Below are 21,756 nucleotides of genomic sequence, written 5' to 3'. Positions count from 1 at the left end.
GCTAGGCTCCCTCTTTCCCTCAAGGAATAAACTTTCCGGTGCCCACTTGGGCTTAACCTGGGCGCCCCCGACTACAGTTCTAGCAAGGGGGACAGACGTCGTCAACTTGAAGTTAGCAGGAGGGGGACCATTTATTCAATCTTTTCAGAAAAGTAACTTAGCTCTCGTGACAAACGCCAAGAAAAAACAAAGGACGTGAATTAAACGGAGCTTTTACAGGACACTATTTAAATGATTTTTAAAGTGAACGAACTTTAAAACTCAAGGAAAGAATCAAGAAACCTCCAGGTTTGCAGATAGCCTAATTAAAGCTCTTCGGGGTAGCGAAATGCCAGTGGAATCGACGGCAGGAATCCAGTGGACCGTGGGTGGAAACTTGTTGAGTACATCTCAGGAGGAGTTAGCACTAGAATTTCAGCTGTTCTAACTCATAGTAACCACTCCATTCACAGGATGAGATTCCAGCTCGGGATATATTACTCATCTAGGGAAGATTTTGAAGTTTTCTCCCTTTTCGGTTTTCTCCAATACAGACTGCGATTTTGTCCACGACCCCTACCAAGATTTAAAGGGAAAGGCGCTTAGGAAATGGCAAATTAGGGAGGACTCTGAGGCTGCATTTCTCGAACCCGTAAAGGGAGAGTGATAATCGCTAAGGGGCGTGCAGACTAACTCCTTGCTTGCCCAATCAGGTGCACAGGAAGATGCGCTTTTACCAATAAAAATAAAGTTCGTTTTCCGGAGGCGGGAGGCTGAGCCTTGACTGCCAGTTCTCCAAAGCAACGATAGAGTAGAAGACAGAGAATGATTAGAAGGAGGACCAACCCGGGAAAAGGGGCAGGGTGAGGGTGGGAGTAACTTTGACCGGCAGCCAGACTGGCCAGTGGAGTGCTAGGACTGCTGTTCCTGTTGTAGTGTTTCTCGCCAATCAGCAAGGCTGGGGAGTGGGCGGGGCGGGGAAGGGTGGTAAGAGCTCGCTGCACAGCCGAGCGCCCGTCGGGCTCGGGAGAGGGAGAGAGAAAAATACGGTTAAAATTAGAGTCGGAGGGAGGTTTAACCACAGATCGGTTCCGATCGGATTATTCCTTAAAGGGGACGCTCCATTGTCAAAAGAACGGAGCCTGGGGCCCGAGGGCGGGGACCAGCGGCGATTAAAGAGGAGGCAGCTGCACTTGGACTGGGTACGGGTAGGTGTTGCTTGGGGAAAGGCGCTTCATTTCACTTTCTTTTCCAGCCCAGGAGGCAGGCACCGGGATGCCCGCCGACTTGCGGCCCCAGCCGGGGCGGGAGACTAGGTCGTCGGCCCTTGCTCGGCAGCCCTTCCTGATGGAAGCCGAGGGGGAGGTGGGCCAGGATGGCTGGCAAGCTGCTCCACTCGGGCCAAGACTCATAACGGACACTAGACCGCGGCGCAGTCCCCGCCTCAAACCGAAAACCCGCCGGAGCGGCAGTGGGTCCTCGGGGAACGCCGCGCGCCTCGCTCCCCCGCGCGCCCGGCTCCTTTCGTGCGCGCCCCCTTCCTTCGCGCACCCGCCTCCCCTCGCGCGCGCCGCTGGTTCGCAGACTCCTAGAGCCGTGCGAGGGGGGAGGAAGGCGGTGGCAGCGAGGCGGCGGGAGGTCAGCGGCCGCTGTTGCGCTGCTCTGGCCGGGAAGGGTGGGCGGAGGAGCGAACTTGGCGAGGCAGCTGGCGGCCCCAGGCGGAAGGGGTGCTGGGGTCCGGTGGAGCGCGCGGAATCGCCTGCCCGGCCCAGCATTGTCCCTCTTTTCCTTTGCTCTCTCCGCCCACTGCTGGCGGTGGTAGGGAGGGGTGCGGATGCGGGCTCTGTGCCCGCGTCGCTACGGGCCGGCTGCGCACCCCCAGACCCGGAGCTTTCCGGAGCCTAAGTGGCCTAACCGACGCCGCAGCCACCGCCCGAGGGCGGTCCGGGCCTGCGAGTGTCTTTGCTGCTCTCAGTCCCCTCCGGCGAAGGCTGCCTGGGTGCTGAGCTCTTCCTTCCAACTTTTCTTTGCCAATTGATGGAAGTTGTGGTTTCTTGGCGGCAGGTTCTTTGGGTATAAGCTCGTTTCCTGCGTCCAGGAGAGGCTTATGTTTAGGGTGAAATGGTTCTTGATTGCTGTTGGTCTTCCTCCCATCCCAGTTTTGTTCCTCGGCACATAAAACTCTTTTCTTGTACGTTTGCGACTATATGGGAGCATTAAACTCTTTTGGGTAAGATAACTTAAAAAAAAAGTGAGGGGGTGCTGGTGAGGGTAAGAGCTCCACGTAAAACCAAATTTACCTTAACCTTTGAACTGGGGAAAATAATACCTCGACTTACTTGCGGAGTTCTTTTAAAAGGAGAAGGAAACGGAAAAAAAGAAAAGGAAGAAAATTGCTAGGGTCTATGAGATTAGGAAAAAATATAATTTTGATAGTAATAGTTTCTAAAAGGCTATTCTGCCTGGCAGAGATCTTCTGTAAAGTTAATTCTACTACTGAGCTCACAGGCATTATTATTAGTAACAGCAACTTTTACTATTGATAAAACAAGTGTAAGAAGTTTTTTCATCTTGAGCATTATTGCTATGCGGTACCTGTCAATACTTGCTAAAGAAATCATGTTTAGGAACAGCACATTCCTTGTTAGAGACCTTAATTTAGAAAAGGAATGCTTTCATAGCATTCCTTTTTTTTTTTTTTTGACAGTTTCTTGTGCACACTTTCTAGAGTACTTGCATGTGCAACTCAACTCTATAAACAGTAGCAGTGGGTATGTTATTGTGTAGCCTTTTTTTGCTACTCATTATCAAAAATAACTTTCCATCCACTTTTTTCTTCTATTCGGAGTTAGTTTGTAAAATTACTTCTGTAGAAGAGTGCATTTCGTCCGCATACCTGACCCAGTGTTTCTGTTTTGTAAAGCAATACTAACAACTTCCCAAAGAGTTGACTAACACACTAGTAACCTTATGAGTGGTGTGGAACGTAATAACGTAGGCTCATAGGCTCAGCAATAACAAAGGAACAACTCTACTTGGGAAACTGAAAATCAGTTTCAGATAATAATGTTTGAGATTTACTCTCTTTCTCCCACAGAATTTAGGAAATGCAGACACACACAAACATCTTTTGTAGTAACCTTTTTTAATTTAATTTTTTAATTTTTCAATTACTGCTGACCCACAATATTATATTAGTTTCATATGTAAAACATAACGATTAAACATTTATGTAATTTACAAAATGTGTGATCATCCCTATAAGTCTAGTACCCACCTGACTGCATACATAGTTATTGAAATATTGATTAAATGTCCTATACTGTAGTAATCTTGATAGTAACTGACATTGTTACACCTAGTATCACCCCACCCTTACTCCCTTAATCTACCCTTCTGAGATAAGGGTGGCCGGCAAGCTTGCATGCAGAATCTTCCTTTCCATTTCATAATAGAAAGTAGAAGATTAAGCCAAATTTCCAAATTTCTGTCTTGGTTTACTTACCAACTTCTTTAAACAATACAGGAAAGAATTTCTGAACTTTTAAAAGAGCACATGTAAAGGAAACATTCAGTAAGAATTAACTTTGAAAAGTATCTAGGTTATGTTTTCTGGAAAACACATTTTTCCTGGGAGCTTTTCACTTTTTTAAAAACACATTGTCTTAGGTATACACATTGCTGAGACGTTCTTGAGTTGTGAACTGCCCCTTGGGAACCTTGGGAACTAGGATTGACTTTCATTTTTGTGTAAAATCCCTGGGTCGCCTAGGACCTCCCTAGTACCCAGTACATGTGTTGTCTTAGGTCTTTTGACAAAAAAAAAAAAAAAAAAAAAAATAAGATGATGTTCTGTAGACTTACTGAGAGACTTATTTTACTTTTATTTTTTAATAAACACCTTTCTAAATTTAAAAATAGAGCCATTGCTTCAGTGACTGGGGTAATTACATTGACCGTTTTGTGTACAAAATGTGAATTTAATTGTTTATTATTATTATATCTGTTCCACAGACACCTTTTGTGCCAGTGATAGCTCATTGTCACAATTATTAGAACTAGGTTTAATCTGTCAGCATCCTCTGTTGAAAACCCATTTGTTTAAGGAGGAGAATTATGGGAAGATAAAGTAGAATGCGGGGCAGTCATCACTCTCAAAAGAGTACAGTTTAATGGGAAGGTGCAAAATTATCATGTGTTAGGAAAAGACTGTGTATCTTAGTGCAGTGACAGGTGCACAGTACAGTAGCAATGACACAGGATTGATGCCAACATGTTAGAGACAGAAACCTAGGTGAGTTTGGAAAGTTTTCATTGCTTTTTGTAATTGGCGACCATCGTCTTGCTCTCTGTATCTTTGGGCCTATTTCTGTTCATTTTGTTTATTCATTTATTTTGTGTCTTTTTTTAAGATCTTGTATATATATGTGTGTTGTGTGAGGTACATTTTATATATTTTTAAATAAATTTAAAAATAAAGCATGTCTGGGGGTTCACTGGTTGTATGTTCTCTGCTTGAACTATTTTTAGCTACAAAAATACTAAGGGTGGGGGCAGAGCATGTGCTCTGAATTTCAGCAGTAGTTGAACCTCACCAGAGGGATCATCCCAGCTGAAACATCACCGTGTCTGCAAGCTTCACTTCTAATCCCAAGTGGCTGCTCTCTCCTCTGCTCCTGTAAAGCCCATGTGCAGCACAAGCCTGCTCTGACCTACAGTGCGGTTATGTGTATGGTTCTTCCTTAGGTTGTGGACTTGGGTAAAGAACATTCACAGAAGTTGGAGGCCCTCCCTCCCCACCTCGCCTTCTGCTGTTGTCTGAAGTACTTGAGCAGTTTTATGAGACCATTAGTATTTTATAAAAAGTGTAAGCTCTATAGAAGTTTAAAATTTTGGGGGGTGGGGGAGAGAAGATATGTTTGTTTAAAGGTAAAATCATCATTTTTCCTTACCACCAAAGTATCACATGCATTTAAAAATATTAATATGAAAGAAATGTCTAGTTTATAAATTAAAAGTTCTCCCATAATACTGCCCTTATCACATTATAACTCTTGGTAATGGTTTGGTGTTTATTCTCCTCCCCCGCCTTTTTTGCTACCTTAGGTAGAACGGCCTTAAACTGTCATACTTGAAAATTTTAGTAAGTTGTGTTTATTGAGAATGGAAACAGGTAATCAATTTTTATACACATTATAAATTTTTCCAGGCTCAGTAATTCTGTTTATTTCTAACCTTTTCTTCAATGATAAAGCTACCACCAGGATGTTTGTATTCAAAAATAGACTTCATAATCATTTCCAAAATTATTCAAAACCTGTGTCCCTGAACAGTTTATTTGCCTTGACCCTGAAACACATTTGGAGTATATACTCTAAGCATAATCTCTTCTCATTTCTTGATTTTTCTCATCTCTAGAAAGCATTTAAATGACTCTGAAACTGCCAACAGGCACTTCTCATGGTAGCCAAAGAAGGAGTTTTCATTTCACAGGCTTTGCCCTCACAGGAAGTTGCTCCTAAAAAGGGAGCTACAATTTAGGGCTGAACTAGGTGATAAGATTCTGTTGTTTAAAGGCTTAAGGCTGGCCCAGAAGGGAAAAAGGTTTCCCAAAGCAAATGGCTGGTTGGCCTAATTAGCTGAGAAATCTCCATTCAGTGCATTTTTATTGAGAATTGCACCTACTTTGTGCACCGTGCTAGACATTGAAGATAAGGTTAAGTCTGTCTCTATCACAAGTTATGAACTCCTCTGAGTAGGATTCTTAAATAGACATTGATGGTACATGTGGATTAAAGGCAGTGAAAACAAAGTGCCAGTTTAGGCAAATTTATCATTCACTCTTGTTTATGTTTGTGAACAGATACATCCAAAGTGTCCTAACAAACAAACCTGGTCATTCTTCCCTTGGGAGGTGGGTTGAGGTCCTTGGAGCCTGTTACATGAAACATGTGAGCAGTAGATTTTTTTAAACCCTGCTATTCCCATGTGGCAGAATATTTCTGGAATTGCACGGACACTGGTGTGTTTTTCCATATACCCTGCAGGGATCATCCATTTCAAAGACTGCCATTGTAAGACTACATTCGATAACTCACGTTTTGCTTATAGAATAGTGACACATTCTTTTAAACTCAAAAATGCGATAATGGATGTCTTCATCAAGATTTTTTAATGCAATGACAATAATTATTTTGAAAAATCATGTATTAAAATACAGAGTGACATATGTCTAACTTTTACAAAATGGGCCCCCCCCCCCCCCCCCAGCCCCCAGCTGTGCCTATTGCTTGATATTTGTATTTGTGGGGAAGGAGCTGGGCTGTTAAGAAAGGGACCTTGCAGGACCTTGAAGAACTGTTGGGAGGGAGACGACTGGTCCAGGAAGACGTTGGAGAGGTCGGTACATCCTGTGGAGTTTGACCACAGTGTCAGAGTTTTGAATTAGTTAAGGTTTGTGAAGAATTAAAGTTTTAAAATAACAGCTTTATTGAGGTGTAATTTACAGGCTGTACCACTCATCTATTTAAAGTGTACACTATATAATGGTTTTTACTATATTCCAGAATTTTGCACCACCACCACAATCAATTTTAGAACTTTTTCATTACCCCATCACATTACCATCCCACCCCCCACCCCCAGGCCTAGGCAACCACTGATCTACATCTCTGTCTGTATACATTGGCTTGTTCTGGTCTGGACATTTCATAGACATGAAAAATTACATTTTAATAGATGTACCTTCCTATATAAATTGGTTCCTCCTAATGCATTTGTGTTAATCCTAGGAGTGGAGAGGGTCTTTTGTGATGTATGTAGCTCCAAGTTAGAAAGATTTTCTTTAAAAGGGATTTACTTATCTAAATACTTATTCTACCTAAGCCTGGAGAATAATGGGAAAAGATATTTTTTCCCCACCCTATGAATGTCTTAAGACTGATTTTGGTAACACTTCTTTATATTCATTTAATCATTTGGTGACTTTTCAAGTAGACAATTTGTGTCTTGAGTTCTGCATACTGGACTTAAATAAAGGACAGTGCTTTGAAAGAAGTTGCGAGTACTCAGTAAGTTCTAATCATTGCTTCATGTGATATTTACTTCATTGGTTCAAAATATTGTATTGTGCAACTCACCATCTATTTGATCAAAAATAATGCTTCCTCGGTTGACTATGGTGAACTTTTATGTGTCCCTGCACAGTGCTGGTGGCCTTGTAGGCACTTCTGTGTTTGTTGACTGCCTGACCGCTGTGATCATCAATACTGCCGTCAGCTCTGCTAGTCCTTATTTTCCATCTCATAATAAATAATAAGGGTAGCTAAATTTAATGAGTGCTTACTAAATGTCATGATATGTACTGTATAGGTACTGTCTCTGAAGGCAAAATGATAATTTTTCTGAAAATTTTCTGTAATTATCTCCGTTGATTATAGTTTTTACAGGCTCCTGATCATTTCTTTGTTTTTTATAAAACTTTTTAAAAACGATTTTATTTATTTATTTTTAGAGAGAGAGGGGAAGGGAAGGAGAAAGAGGAAGGGAAACACGCATGTGTGGTTGCCTCTCGAGCAACCCCCCCAGAGACCAGCCTGCAACCCAGGTGTGTGCCCCAACTGGTAATCGAACCAGTGACTCTGGTTTGCAGGCCAGAGCTCAATCCATTGAGCCACACCAGCTAGGGCAAATTATGCTGTCTATTATACTGGTAAAAAAAAAATAACATTGGTGGTTCCGTTTGTATCTTTGCAGAAGAACCTCTAGCCATTAATCTGCTCAGTCAGCAATGTACATACCACAATATTTTGTTCATTGTTGGTAAAACCATTCCTTTCTAAATTATGTGTGGTTTTGGGGTTGACTTGCTAATTACTTTACCACTAGCTGTGTCCTTTTGTTTGCTCTCATCACACCTGTCTGTAGAAGTTTCCTTGCCTTTCTCATTTAACATTTTCAGTGCGCTATGACACTAGAACCCATAAACACTCTGTTGAACTGTGGATAAAAATGACTGAAGGCTCCGTGTGGGGAACAGGAACCAAGGACTTCCTGAGTGTGGAGCTTTAGTGATCGGACCTTATTATGTTGGTTTTTACTGTCTGGAGGACTCTTGCTTCTTTTCTGGTTTTGGACTATGTTTCAGGTAGGTGATATTTCCGGATAGCAGAAGGTGGTGTAGCAGAGTGGTGCAGATGTCTAAATTCCTCTGAATAATGGACCTCTTAATTCTGTCTTAAGTCTAACTCAAGTGGTTGGAGAATGATTATTTTTTGCATGTCTTTATACTCTGCTTCTTGTAAGACCCACCACAACCGCAAGCTTATGCACCAGGATACTTGTTGTCAAACAAAACCAAATATATGTAATACCATGAGCAGAGATTAAAGGCCTTAAAGAACTGTGAGGATGCGTGTAAAATGCCACATGTGCCTGTTTCCTAGATAATTTATATTTAAACTGGATCTTTTGGTAACTGATCTACTTTCTTTGAGGTAAAATTATCTTCATAGATGACCTTCTCTGTTTGTGTTGATGACAGCTTAGATCTGTGTCTTATATTTAATACTGAACCCTTAGTATATGTTCAGTAAATACTGGTTAGAGTTTTAGTTGTAGATTTCTTTATGGTGGTTTCACTTTTTCCTGTTGTGGAGTTCAGAGTCACGTTCATAGAGCTGGAATGGCCTTGGGAATAAGCTAATACAGTTCTCACATTTTGTAGATGAGAATGAGGTTGTGATTTGTTTATTAAATTGTGGACAGAATTGAGTTCTTTTCCATTCCCAGTCCAGTATTTTTCCTGATCTAGCATATGCTTACCCAAGTAAAAAGTTTAAGGAATGGATAGATAGACTCTTAGACATACGCAGCCTCTGTAATAGAGGTCTGTAGAAATTTTATGTTATACCGGCAGTGTCTGCATTCTTAATATGTGTAAGTTTGTTGTAAACTATATACTACATATTATATACATAATAAGAAATTAACAAAAAGTGAAATAAAGATGAAAAACATTTTGAAAGGCATTATTTCCATGCTTTTGATTCTACTTAAAACATTAGTAATTTTTAAGATAAGTATGGTTGAATGTCATTGTTTTAAAAACTTTTTGTTTTGAAATAATCAGACTCATGGGAAATTGTAAAAAAATAATACAGGGAGTTCTGTCTAACTTTCATTCAGCACCACTCAGTTTTAACACCTTACATAATAATATAACATAACATATAATGTAACATAATATTATATTGCATTACATTACATAACACCAGGAAACTGACATTGGCACAATACTGAGAAGTAGCCGTATTCAGATTTTCTGGTTTTTAATGCACTCACTCATGTGTGTGCGTCGTTCTGTGTAGTTTGACAGCATTTCATGTGTGGATTTGTGTCACTGCTACAACAATCAGGATACAGTACTGTTCTGTCACTGCCAAGAAACACCCCATGCAGCTCAAGGTCCTCTCCTTCCCCCATCCCCATCATCCCTGTTTCCTGGCAACCACTAATTTGTTCTCCATCTCTGTGATTGTGTCATTTTTTAGAATTTTACATAAAGGGAATCATATCGTATGTAACCTTTTGAATCACTCAGCATAACGCCTTAGAAAACCATCCAAGTTGTTGAATATGTCAGTAGTTCATTTCTTCTTACTGCCAAGTAGCATTCGCTGTATGGATGTGCTGCAGTACACAGTTTGAGTATTCACCTGTTGAAGAACATAGGAGTTGTGTCCAGTTTGGGACTGTTGTGAATAAAGATGTATGGGGTTTTGTGAATGAAAGTTTTCATTCCTCGGGTCAATTCCCAAGAGTGGAATTGCTGGGTTTGCTGTAAGCATGTTTAGTTTGACGAGAACCCAGAGGACTCTTCCCCAGAGTGGCTGTAGGTTCCCACTGGCAGTGCAGGAGAGAGCTGGTTCCTCCGTCTGCTTGCCAGAATTTCGTATTTTCACTGGTTTAAAAATTTTAGTCATTCTAATAATTGTATAGTGATATCTTACTGTGTTTTAAATTTGCTTTTCCTTACTGGGCACATTAATTGCTTCCATAATGAGCAGAGTGGATTGTTTTTCATTGTTGAGTTTTGAGGCTCTTTACATATTCTGGATAAAAGTCCCTTGTCTGACAGATAGTTGGTAAAATTTTTTTCTTCCATCTGCAGCTTGTGTTTTCATCCTGTAACAGGGACTTTTATAGAGCAAGAAAGTTTTACATTTTCGTGCACTGGATTTAATAATTTTTTTCTTTGATGAATTCTTCTTTTGGTGTCTTGTCTGTGGACCTTTCACCTAGTCCTAGGTCCCAAAGATTTTTTTTCCTAAAAGTTTTATAATTTTTCATTTTATAAGATAATCACTTAAAAATTTTGGTAAAGCACTAGTATTGGTAACAGGCAGTTGCTAATTATCCCATTTTCTTGTTGTTTGCTTGTATTTTGCTTTACTAACATTATGTCTTATATGCCCCTTTTTTGCAAAAATCTTTAAAAAATTCATTAGTGAGTGATACAATTCTAATGAGATCTGCCAGTATATTTCATTGGGCCCATGTAAGCTGCAGGACACTGCCTGATGCTGAAAGTGAACCAGCAAGTGAGGATATCACAAATGTGCCCTCCAGAGGGTCAAACTGCCACCTTTCCTTTAGGTCACACTGTATGTATTCAGTGTCAGAAACAGAAACCTTTCTGAGTGTTTTAAGCTAGGAGAGATTTAATAAAGTTATTAGGTCCTTACATAATTGTTACCAGGGCCTAAGAGCACATTTTAGGGGGGCAATACACAGGTCCCCCTCAGAGGGAGTTCAGAGGACACCCCTAGAGCTGTGCTGGACTCCAGAGTTCCTGCCACCTCTGCTGCACTTGCCTCCACGTGCCCTGGAGGCTGCAGGACGGAGCTGTAGCTGCAAGTCCAGGATTAGGATTAGTCCCATCAGGAGCCTCTGCTGCTGCTCCTACAGTCCCCCAAGGGGCTGGAGAGTGGACTCTGGAATGATGCTGTGGAGAAATCTTGTATTTCCACAACTGTGCTTGCCCTGCAAACAAACAAAAGAGTGCTTTTCAGATTGCCCATAGGTGACGGGAGGTCACGGGAGCCAGTCTGTGGCATCAGCACACTTCATGTGAATGCCCCAAGCCTGAAGCTGCCTGATGCAGGACCAAGAGAGGGTGCTGTTGTCAGGTTCACATACTGAATATTTTTAAAGCCTACATTTCAAATTTAAGATAACACGTATGAATAATCTTCCAGTATTTTCTTTTTACCCCATTGGTTGACTTGATTGCCCTGCCTCTGAAAGGTGCATGTACTCCACTCTGAACATAATACATTTTGAATGCTTTAAGTCAGGAGTGTCAAACGCATTTTCACTGGGGGCCACATTAGCCTTGTGGTTGCCTACAAAGGGCTGAATGTAATTTTAGGACTGTGTAAATGTAACTACTCCTTAACAATTAAGCGAGAGCTTGGTGCTGCCGTTGGGTAGAAACAAGGTGCCAGGCCAGATACAACAAGGTAGAGGGCTGCGTTGGCACGTGGACCTTGCATTTGCCACCTGTGGTTTAAGTGTAGGAACAGAGTAGGTCTGGTATGGTTTTTTGGCCCCCCAGTATTTAAAATTTACCTTAATATCTCCCAATCTCTGAAACCATATCTTTTCCTCTATAAACATATACAAGTATAAAATGTCACTGTTTTGGGAAACACTCGTTAAGTTCAGTCAACGTTATTCTTCCCTGGCTATTGGGCCCTGAGCCTTCTAACACCTGTTTTCCCAGCCCTCCCTGGAGAAGGATGTGAGAGAGGTGGGTTTCCCCCTAGAGCTGCGCTTTGGTGCAGGGACTGCGCAGCCATCAGTCACCACTACTTTGGTATCTACTTGTTAGAAAATAAAGTTTGGTTTGTTTTATTGCATACTTTGGATTTTTTTTCCTGGGTGTAACAAATTTTGGAACAGAACCCAAAATGAGACATACAGATATCCTGGCAAAGACTGGCATTATGTGATCTGTGTTGGCAATTGATTTAAAATGCAGTGAAATAAGTTGTATGAAAAATTGTGAGTATGTGTTCATTTGCATTTTTGCAGTGAGAGGCCCACAGTTTCGTGAGATTCTCAAAGCAGAGGCCGTAATCCAAGAAAGATTAAAAATGGCCACTGTAGAGGTACAAGTTCAGTCTCAGCATTTGACAGCCACTTACTGACAAGGCTTCTGCTGTCATCACAGGCCCCTTCCCTGATCTCCATTCTGTGTCTGTAGTCTCTTTCAGGACATAAAAAGATGATTATTGTTACCCAGGGGTCTAGGGAAGAGTCGAGGAATATCATAAGAGATCATTATTATATGAGAAGGGATACCTGGAAATCAATTACATCACCTCAACAATTATTAAAAAGGATGCATTCCCATATGGTTGATGGGATCCTGAAAGATAATGGTTTATATGTGTCAAGACATTAAAATGTTGATAATCTCTAATCCAATATATTACACCTTGGGGAATTTATCTGAATGCTTAAAATAGTTTAAAAAATATATGTTCAAATCTGAAACCTAAAATTGTACAGTTGAAGAAGAAATCTACAAATTTAAATTTTGTAGTACATCCACAATTGGTAAGAGAAAGTTCAGAGATACATAAATACATTGGATTTTCACATCTAGTATGTCACCTTTTCATATAGTTTAGCCTTGTTTCTTAACATATGACCTCTCCTCATTCACCAAAGCCTAAATGGCATGTAGCATCATGTGTAGAGATTAAAAAACTTTTCTTTAAACAGAATCATGCACAGAGATCTCAAATATAAAGTGATGAGAAGAGAGGTGGTTTTGGTTGAATTAGGTGGCAAGAAAAAGCCTTACTTTTTGTATGTATATTTCCCTTCACCCCAACACACACACACACACACACACACACACACACAAGCCTTACGTATATATGATGTTTATGTGCCGGTGGAGGCGGTGCTATCTGAGTCATAGTTCTACTGGTTCAGCTCCAGAAACATTTATAGTAGTGTCTCCTGTAAGCCCAACAGTTTGGGTTAAGTCATTTAAAGTCTCTGAAAATGCCGTGGGTAACCTCAGATCCCTCGTGTATAAAATGAGGAAACGATTTCCCTTATAGAATTGTTGTAAGGATTAAATAAAAAGATAGACATGAAACATGAACTAGTGATTATGGCAGGCAGAATAATAGCCTTCCCAAATACGTGCACACCTTAATCCATGGAACTTGCAAATCCTGTGTTTCATAGCAAGTGGGACTTCAGGTTTCAGATGAAATTAAGATTGCTGAGCGGCTAAGTTTAGAAGAGGGAGAGTGTCCTGAATTATCAGGTGGGCCTAATGGAGTCACAAGGGTCTTTAAAAGAAAAAGCAGGAGGCAGAAGAGGCAGAACCAGAGACAGGGCTTCCCGAGAAGGAGTCAACCAGTCATTGCTAGTTTTGAAGATAGAGTGGGCCATGAGCTAAGAAATGTGGGCAGCCTCTGTAAACGCATAAAGGCAAGAAAATGGATTCTCCTTAGCGCTCCTAGAAAGGAGTGTAGTCTGCTGACACTTTGATTCTACCCTTGTGAGAACAGTTGTGGACTTCTGACTTCCGGAACTGTAAGATAATACATTTGTGTTGTGTTAAGCCACTCACTAAGGTTGTGGTAGTTTGTCAGCACAGCAACAGGAAACCGATGTAGTACTTACTGAATACCTATTAGGAGCTAAACAAACATTCTCTTTCTTCACACAGTCTGCTGAATTTACCCCGGGTCTACTTGAACGTATCTCCTTACCTAGTTTTCCCTTTGCAGAAAAAAAGATGTCCTTTCCTTCTCGTCACTTGAGCCCCAGAATCTTACTCTCCACATTTCCCTCCACCTTTCGTATCTTCATTTCTTTCCTGCCTCTTTGCCCACTACCTTGAAATACACACGGAGCTGCCCTGTCTTGGAGAATCCCCTTGTTTCTTAACATGCTCTCTCCCCTGCTTGAACCTGCTTTCTCTTAGTTATCACACTTCAATCATCCTAAAGAAACAGGATCCTAAAGTGTCTTCAGATATATCAGATACTTCTTACTTTAAATTCTTTATAGGTTTATACATATTATATGAAAATATATGAATTACCTTTTTTTCTAAGCACTATACTGTGTTGGCTGTGATGCAGTTAAAAAAGAACGAGAGTCTCTTCTCCTCAGGGTTCTATGGCAGACAGTAACTAAACGATCAGTTACTCGGCAATAACTATCAAGCATCGATGACTGTCAAACCTAGTGGCAGATAGAAGCAGGTACCATGGAAAGGGCAAAGTAGAGAGAGGATATCTTAAACTGGAACAACCTGTGAAAGCTTTGTAAAAGAGAGTTGTGGACTAGGAATATGCTCTTAAAGGAATTAGGGAAATTGGTTTTAATATGTTATTAGAAGCAAACTAGTTTGCTAGTTTATCTTCTTTTGTGAACACATGCGTAAAACTTTTTCCTGTTGAACTTTATATGGTTGAGGAGAAACTCTTGTCAATTTACAGTAAATTGACAACACATTTGTCTTGATGATCTGAAGTATAATGTGAGGTATTGTTATTGCATGTTTTGCCTTGAGTGCTATGTAATGCTTTTTTTTTTTTTTAAGATTTTATTTATTTTGGAGAGAGGGGGAGGGAGGGAGAAAGAGAGGGGGAGAAACATCAATGCGCAGTTGCCTTTCACCTGGCTTGGAACCCAGGCAAGTGCCCTGACTGGGAATCGAACTGGTGGCCCTTTGGTTCACAGCCAGCGTTTAATCCACTGAGCAACACCAGTCAGGGCTGTAATGCTTTTTTTTTTTTTCATGGTATTATATTTTAATGTTGCTAAAAACCTCAGAATATGATTTGAAACCTAGTATCATCTAATCTGAGTTCATTGCATTTTCTGTGCTAAAAACATTAACTGTGATTACATTTTTAAAGGAAAGTATTATACACAGGCTTAATGAAGACAATAATGTTAGACTAACCCTACTTCTTTTTAGATAGAATTATTAGACTGTGGGTTAAGAGAATTTAAAAGATAATGTATAATTATACAGTATTGGATTTTAGCTAGATATTTAGTAACAGTTTTCTCTGTTAACCAGGGGGAGAAGGGGGTCTGGATGACCATAAAATTATGTGGAAATGTGATGGTTTGAGTAGCACTTCCAAAAATTAATGAAAAATGAATTGAGGACTGCTGGAGAAATATTTCTAGTCACATACTGAAGGTCACTACCCATATTTTTATAATGATGTGAATGAAAACATTGATAGTATGCTGATCAAATTTTTGGATGAAATTAATTTTCAAAGGTTAACTTTTGAAAATAATGTGTCTTGACTGAAATGGTGGGCTAAGGCTAACATGATTAGTTAGTGGAGTTCGAGGTGTATGGCGCTCAGAAAACAGCTGTATAATTAGTTATGGGGTGAGGAAGATGTGTTTGAGTCCAAACAACATTGCTACTTTAATTACTGTAATAAACTCAGTATGGATATAAAATGTAACGTGACTATCAGAAAGTCTTCATAGAATCCTAGTCTGGACCGGCAGGAGGAGGAGGTTCAGAAAGGGACAGGTGTTAGTCTTGACTCGATTCTATACTGTCTAGACTGCATGTGGAGTATTGCATTAAGTTCCGGATATCACATTTAAAAACGAGTCCCAGAACAAAATTAGTGTTGGCGAGGATATGGAGAAATTAGGGCCCTTGCGTATTGGCTTGTAGGAATGTGGCATGAGGCCACTGCTGTGGAAAACAGTTTGGCAGTTCCTCAAACAGTTAATCCAAGAATTATAATGTGACCCAAATATTACACATTTACGTATGTACCCAAAAGAATTGGAAATAGGTATTCAAACAAATACTTGTGCCTGAATGTTCATAGCGGGACTTGTATAGCAGTTTGCATTGGCCCACAGGTAGAAGCAGCACAAATGCACATCCGTTGATGAATGGATAACCAAAAGGTGGTAGAGCCAGACAGTGGAATGTTGTTCAGACAGAAAAATGAATGAAGTACTGATAAATGCTGCAGAATGTGTCAGCCTCAAAAACATTATACCAGGCAAAGAAAGCTGAACACAAAGGATCACGTGTTTTATGATCCCATTTACATGAAGTATCCAGGGCAGGTAACTCCACAGAGACATAAATCTGACTAGTGGTTGCCAGGGCCAGGAGGAGTGGGGAGTGGCTGCTCAGTGGTGTGGGTTTCCTTTGGCGGGGAGCTGCTGGAAATGGTTTGGAACTAGATAAAGGTGTTGGTTGCAAAATATCATGAGTATATTAAATTGTATAGTTTAAAATCGTTAATTTTTGTGTTACGTGGATTTTGTCTTAGTTGAAAGGCATCAGTATATATAAATCAATTGACTAGTATTGACAGTCCAGAAATAAACCCTATGATCAGGGTTTTTTTTGACAAAGGTGCCGAGATATTTCAACAGGGAAAGGATAGTCTTCTCAGCAAATAGTACTGAGACACCTGGAGATCCATGTGCACAGGAAGGAATTTGAACCCCTTCCTCCCAACATCCACAAAAATTAACTAAACACATGACACAGACCTAAATGCAATAGCCAAAATTATAACAACCTTAGAAAAAATTATGAGTAATCTTAGTGACCTTGGGTTAGGCAAAGCCTTTTTATATGTGCTGCTAAAAGCACAAGCAACAAAGCAGAATATAGATAAACTGGACTCCGTCAACATTAGAAAGTTTTGTGCCTTAAGGGACACCACGGAGAAAGTGAAAAGACAACTTACAAAATAGGAGAAAATATTTTCTAATTATATCCCTGCAGGATATGCAGGGTTGGGCAAAAGTAGGTTTACAGTTTGCATAGAAAAGAATACAATAATTAATAAATAATAGTACAAAAATAAATTATGTATTTTGTATACTTAAAATTGTAAACCTACTTTTGCCTTATCCTGTATGAAGAACTCCTATAAAAACTCAAAAATAAAAAGACAAATAGCGTAATTAAAATGATGAGTAGCCCTGACTGGTGTAGCTCAGTGGATTGGTTGTTGTCCAGCAATTCCCAGTCTGGGCATATACCTGGGTTGTAGGCCAGGTCCCTGGTGGGGGTGGGAGGGTGCATGAGAAGCAGCCAGACATTGATGTTTCTCTCCCTCTCTTTCTCCCTCCCTTCCCCTCTCTCTAAAAAATAAATAAAATCTTTAAAAAGTGATGAATATATTGGTGAATTTCATTAAAACTGTTAAATGAGTCAAGTAGAGTGTGTTTAGAGGAGGCTTTTAGTCTTACGAGATTCAAAGTTGAAATTCTGGTCTTTTAACAATTAAAAAAATAGATATGTTCACTGATTTTAGAGAGAAGGGAAGAGAAAGAGAGAAACATCAGTATGAGAGAGAAACATCAGTACATTGCCTCACATATGCTCCCTGACCAGGGACCGAACCCACGCAACCTAGGGTATGTGCCCTGATTGGGACTCAAACCCACAACCTTTTGGTGTGTGGGACAATGGTCCATCCAACTAAGCCACAACAACCAGGGCTTTTTTCTTTTAAATTGTATATTTTCCATTATCATTTATCCCCCTATATCCTCTTGCACCTCCACCCCCCCTTCAGAATCCTAGTCTTTTTGCTGCTTCTTCTTTTTTCCTTTTTTCTTTGCATCTTCCTCTGCATCTCTCACTTTCTGTCAGCTGTACCTTTTACACTCTGATTGAAAACAGTTACATTTTGTTCTGTAACCTTAGTGAAGTCTTTGGTGCTTTGTTTTTATGTTGTTCTATGCGTCTTAATCATTGTGCGACTGTTCATTGCAGAGTAGTGAGTTACGGATGCATTTCCTTCCCACACACCCATGTCATGAACCCATGCCAATAGAAGGGTGACATTCCTAGGATCAAAGACCAATGGAGTCTTTTCCTGTGATCTGTCACTTGCTCCAAGTCATGTCATATACATGTATTTTTTTCACATTTGAACCATGACTTCCTTGAATAACGTTTTTGTTTTTCCTGGTATATTGTTTTGGTTGTTTTTGGCAGCGTTTTACAGACTATCCAACCACAGGTGACACATGTGATGGCCTTGACCTTGCTCTTCTTGCCAGTGGCTGCAGTAGCTCCAGGTGTCTTTTTCTGAGTTACAGGAAGAAGGGCCTAGAACGGGTGCTGCTGCTTTTTGATCTTTCTCATTTTAAAACATGTTTGAACATTTTAAAAGCTCATTAAAAAGTTTTAAGAATAGTAATGTGAACTCTTGTCTAAATTTCACCCAGTTCATCAGTTATGAATGCTTTGCTGTATTTGTCTTTTGTGGTTTTTAAATCTTTGCCTCTATATCTAGACCTATAGTTATTGTTTTTATTTTGGTGAATCTTTTGCAAGAAAGTTACAGGGACTGTGAGTTTTTAACTTCTCAGTGTTTCACCACTTATCACCTAGGAAAAGGACTCTCATGTGATCATGGAACAGGGATTAAATTCAGGAGATCTTACATCGCTATTGGCCGCAGGTTGAGTTCTTTGGGAAGCAGATGCTGAGCCAGAATTAGGATTGCACAAAATTCAAAGAGGCAGGATCGGGCAGGTGGAGCTGTCTGGTTTTGTGGTGACACCCAGTCCGTCTGCACAAGGAGCAGATCTGGAATCAAGATTGTCCATCAGAGGAGTGAGGAGTTCTGTGTTGGGCAGAAAGGGCTTATCTTGTGCCTTGCCTTTTTCAGTCATCCAGAGAAGAGCCAAACTCTCTTTTGAAAGCCGACACCAACTCTGATGAAGCTGAGAGCTTAACCATACTCCTCACACCTGGTGGTGAATCTTTGTGAGTGGTACATGCTGTCTACCACAATATTAGTGTCTAATACATAGTCCATATTCAACTTCACTAATCACCTAATAACTCCCTTTATAGAACCCCCACTCCCATCCAGGTCTCTCTTTTTTTATATGGAGGAAAATCTTTCAAGGAGCTCCCCAGGTGGTCTTCCTGTCTGTCCCATTGGCCTGAACTGAATTGCTCATCCACGATGGAACAGGAGCAGTTGGTCAGGCGAAAGCTGGCCAGGGGAGTTCCAGGCTTGGTTTAGACCTGTGGCAATGCATGCCATGGGCCTGGGAGAGGGGCCACTTCCCTAATCATGGGCTTCTCACCCGATACCTTAAAAAAACTGGGTTCCTTTGGCAATAAGGGAGGAAAGTTGTAGCAAGCAGCAGCATTCTGCTGGAGTTTTCTGTTAGATATCCCTTTTTTTTTCCTATTGAGAAAGAAACACCACATTCCTGTCAATAAGCCAGCTTCTAAGTTATTCTGTCTTTTGAACAGCATCCACTCCTTTCTTCCTTTCATGGAGCTCACTAATTTTCTGTTTTAATGGGATGAATTATTGTCTAGTCCCGCTGCACAGCTGTCATCCTGGGAGTCCTTTTTCATTTCACTCTTGGCTCATTTCCACTGTCTCTTGTGTTCTCACATCCACTTTATTAGGTTTCCATACTTGTTTGCTAGAGATCCTCCAGTAATGTGTCCTTACATGTCTGAAAATTTCGTTATTCTGCCTTTTCACTTGATTAAACATTTGGATCTACGAGTGTGGGTCAAAATTATTTCACTCTGGAAAAATTTTTGAGACATTGCTCTGCTACAGTTGGGAGTTTCTGGTTTTAGTCAGATTCTTAATTCTTTTTTTCCCCCCCTCAAATCATTTAGAATCTTTTGGTGGTTGTGAAATTTCACAGAATGTGTCTCTATGTCTTTTCTTCATGGAACAGAGTTAAGTCACTTCCTCTCCTTTATCACCTGGTTCCCTGACTTGTTTTGTACCTGGACTTGATTACCAATCTCACTTCTTTTATTCTGATGACTTTTAACATCGATGAGGATGGTTCATCCAATAATACCCTTGCTAATACTTTTGACAGACACTGCACCTGTTAGTCCCCTCTTTCCTTGCTAATAGAGGCCTGCTTTTGTTCAGGTTATTTAGTGCTCATGTGCTCCATGCCCCCTCCCCACCAACCCAAAGTGGGCAATTTGTGAATGTTGCTTAGCCTGAAGTTAACTGTGTTAGTTCCATTCTCCTTGCCAGTGATTGGTTTAGGGATAGTGACTCATCAGGGAAGGCTGCCGGGACTCTGGTTTTCTTCAGGTTAGAAGGGATACTCATTCTTTTGGATGCTGTCATGTGAGTTCATGTGAGTTACTGCAGCCACCTTGGGTCATTGAGGAGAAAGTGAGATGATGAATGACCTTCAACTTAACATTGTCTGAAATTGATTGAACTTCTGATACTCAGGCTTCCCTCCCTAACATTTTTCACTCCAATTTTCTGGTTGCAAAACTCAAAAATCTTGGCACTATCCTTTATTTTTTTTTTTGTCACATCTCACATTCTATTCAATAAGGATCCTCTAAGGTCTCCTTCAAATTGTATTTATGATCTTACCGTTTTTTTCCTATTTACACCACTACCATCCTGGTCCAGGCCACTGCCGTGTCCTGTCTGGGTTACTGCAGGAGAGTGGTGGAATTTTCCCAGGGAAAATAGCCAGGGAATTTTCTTGGTGCTCAACTAGACAGGCCTATGGATTGCCAAGGGCACGTTACCCATCAGATTCACCCGAGAGGATATGGGGCTGGGGTTGGGGGTGGGCACGGCTCACCATCAGGGAAGCATATGCTCTCTTTGGTGGGGCTCCTTCAGCAACCCTCAAAGAGAACAGCCAGAACTAGCCTCTGAGCCTCTCCTCTCTTTCCAGGTGAAGCTTAGCAGTGAATCATGAGGCTCACCTGAATGGGTATGTGGCTAACTTGGTTTAGGAGGGACCCCCATGTTCCACAAGAGTCATTACCTTGCATAACAACCATGAGCATAGCTCTCAGAATCCCTACAGGGTACATGCCCAGTTACAGGAGTCATCACACTATGAGGAGCCCAACATTACAGCTACTCGCCAGGTATTGATCGTTCCTCTCAGTCCCAGGCAATCTACCATAAGCAGAGTTGCCTAGTAACACAGTTGACATTCTGCCTGTGTGGTTTCCTGGGGCACAGAGGGGTTAACTGAATCCAAAACCAGTTTTTCATGCTGAAAGATGAGGGTTTTGCTAACACTTCAGTCACAAATAGCTTCCTACTGAGAGGCCCCCCGCTACTCTGTTCCCAGCACAGTTGCCAGAGTGATCCCACCCAAATGCCTGACAGTCACCGTAGTCTCCGGCAAACCCTGCGGTGGCTCCCAGCCCACTTACACCGCATTTGTCTACCGGCCTCACCTGAGTTGGTCCCTTGTAATATTTCTGATCCCTTTTCCCTACGTTTCCCTTGCCTGTCTGCTCTAATCCTCTTGTTCTTGCTCCACGTGCCAGGCATGTTTCTGCCCTGGGACCCTTGTGTTGGTTCTCCCCGTGGCTGGAGCACGCTTACTGCTGCCCTCCACCTGGCTGACGTGTGCTTCAGCCTTTACCCAAACGTCATCTTTTCAACGAGCTGTATTCCAACTAGCATTTAATAATTGTGACCTTTACCACCCCGGCACTTGCCATTCCATGATTCTTTTCAAGTTTTTTTATCCTTCCCATACCTTTATGCTCACATAATTATTACACGTGTTGTTTATTGTCTCCCACTTTTAGCATGAAAGCTACAAGAGGACAGGGTTCTTCACCTGTTTGGCTTATTGGTGTACCCAACTGCGTAGGACAGTGCCTGACACACAGTTGATGCTTAGTGTTTTCAAATAAGTATGCACACCTTTACAGAAGGC

The 21,756-nt window shown here is 41.1% G+C and overlaps 1 protein-coding gene across 3 annotated transcripts in view; it reads left to right on the top strand.

Moving 5' to 3' along the window:
• Nucleotides 1-958: 958 nt before the first annotated feature.
• FRYL (FRY like transcription coactivator) overlaps nucleotides 959-21,756 on the top strand; it is a 241,791-nt gene continuing 220,993 nt past the window's right edge. For 2 of the 3 annotated variants that reach the window (XM_036020309.1, XM_036020304.1), the window contains exon 1: nucleotides 959-1,187. The gene's annotated coding sequence lies outside the window, so the exon portion shown is untranslated. The remainder of the gene's footprint in view (nucleotides 1,188-21,756) is intronic. The other variant, XM_036020307.1, reaches the window with a different exon arrangement.

This window comes from Phyllostomus discolor, chromosome 1 (genome assembly GCF_004126475.2).
Source record: "Phyllostomus discolor isolate MPI-MPIP mPhyDis1 chromosome 1, mPhyDis1.pri.v3, whole genome shotgun sequence".
Lineage (NCBI taxonomy): Eukaryota > Metazoa > Chordata > Mammalia > Chiroptera > Phyllostomidae > Phyllostomus > Phyllostomus discolor.
Note: the sequence above shows the minus strand (reverse complement) of the source record. Positions and strands in the feature narration are given on the sequence as shown.